At 41.1% G+C, this 1,693-nt stretch overlaps 1 non-coding gene across 1 annotated transcript; it reads right to left on the bottom strand.

Annotated features, from left to right (window-relative positions):
• Nucleotides 1–1,280: 1,280 nt before the first annotated feature.
• On the bottom strand, nucleotides 1,281–1,353 carry trnak-uuu (transfer RNA lysine (anticodon UUU)). Its single transcript has one exon. It is a non-coding gene; the product is annotated as a tRNA-Lys (tRNA).
• Nucleotides 1,354–1,693: the final 340 nt, after the last annotated feature.

The following is a 1,693-nucleotide window of genomic DNA, read 5'->3' as shown; positions in this document are numbered from 1 at the left end:
CTGTTATCGTTGTTTTTATCCTGTAAAGCATTTTGAGAAGCCACCTTTAAAGGCGATATATAAAAGCGCTGATTCTTATGGAATGTGTTCTGCAGGGGAACAAGTATAACCTTGTTCATGCACAAACAGTAGAATGTTATATTATTAATTTGGGTGTCTCCTCTTGCCAGAAAGCTCTAAATTGCATTTTGAGTGCGGTTTTTGACTTTTTTTAAATTGCAACCCGTAAATAAAGCTGATACTGTTTAGACTTATATTAGGATTTAGACTTATATTAGGATTATATACTTTGTGAAAAGTGATAGTCTTTTAACCTTTTCTGTGAATTTGCTTATCTAACAAATGCATACTTTAGAATTTGATTAACAGGGAATATAATATGGAATTGTGTATCTAAACAAATTAATAACGATATAATTATATTCATGTACTGTCTGGCGGAATAAACTGAAGAGGTTAGTTAATGCGACACGGAATTTCTTCCCACCCCCTCTACATTCTCAGAGTAGAACAGACGAACCTTCTAATGAAAGACGGTCCACCCCCCACGGACAGGAAAAGTGCCCACAGGCAATTAAACTTAATATGGTCAGTAACAGTTAACATTAACATGGTCAGAAAGAGCACGTACAAACGTTTCTGAAATAACCACATGTAAGACTCTGATGCTTAAAATGTTTAGGGAGAAAGTGGAATACTGGTATGTATTTTTTCTTTGAACTACCAATACCAGCCATATACAGTCTGTAACATAGGGATTTCTATATGTCTTTATTTAGTGGTGTAGAGGTTTGATGGGTTTACTGAGACAATTATTAATTGTAGCAGTAATAACGAGGTTGTTCGTTGTGGCTTTTAGAAAATCAATCGTCAGAACAACTAACAACGCACACACACGGGTTCAATACATGAGATACATTTATTAATATAAATTGTGCATCAAACATATACTAGTCTGCCTGGATACGAGCGGCAGAACTTACTGTGAGGGTTATCAATATACAAGGTATATAATCTCGAAGAGATGCAAACACAAAGAGATACACAACGGAGAATATATGTCAATATATATCGTTCGGTTACCAAATCACTAATCAGTGTTATTACCCACTGTTACTCTAAACTCGGAAGTAAATACATTACTCATGAATTAAATTGATAACTTGTGTTGAGGTACAATTGAATTCTCGAGACGCAATGTAGAACTTGGGGTTTACTTATCCACTGTGTATGGATTTGGAATTTCCCGGCACAAACACCAAACCAGCTGACAGCACAATCGCCCGAACAGGGACTTGAACCCTGGGCCCTCAGATTAAAAGTCTGATGCTCTACCGACTGAGCTATCCGGGCTCTGACAGCCTCTGTTGCAGCTCTGTTGCAGCCTCTGTTCCAGCGGTTGTCCAATGGGCGTTGTCCCGGCGTCCTCTGGCTACCGGCCAACCAGTCGAGGTGCAGCTTGGAGTAGGACGGGCGGAGGAATCTGACTGCGGCGCGCAGGGCAGTCGTTGCTCCGAGGGGATCTACCAGTAGTCCGGCTGGCTAGTAGAAAGTCTCTATGCACAGAGTGTGACCGCGAGTCCTCACAAGTCACTCTTATGCCTGGGAAGAAGCTGGTTCGTTCCCGGTCCAGCGCTGCTTCTGAATAAGCTATTCAGGTTGTCGACGAGGGTCCAACTGTAGGCTGCCGTTG

This window comes from Lepisosteus oculatus, chromosome 15 (genome assembly GCF_040954835.1).
Source record: "Lepisosteus oculatus isolate fLepOcu1 chromosome 15, fLepOcu1.hap2, whole genome shotgun sequence".
Taxonomy (NCBI): Eukaryota; Metazoa; Chordata; class Actinopteri; order Semionotiformes; family Lepisosteidae; genus Lepisosteus; species Lepisosteus oculatus.
Note: the sequence above shows the minus strand (reverse complement) of the source record. Positions and strands in the feature narration are given on the sequence as shown.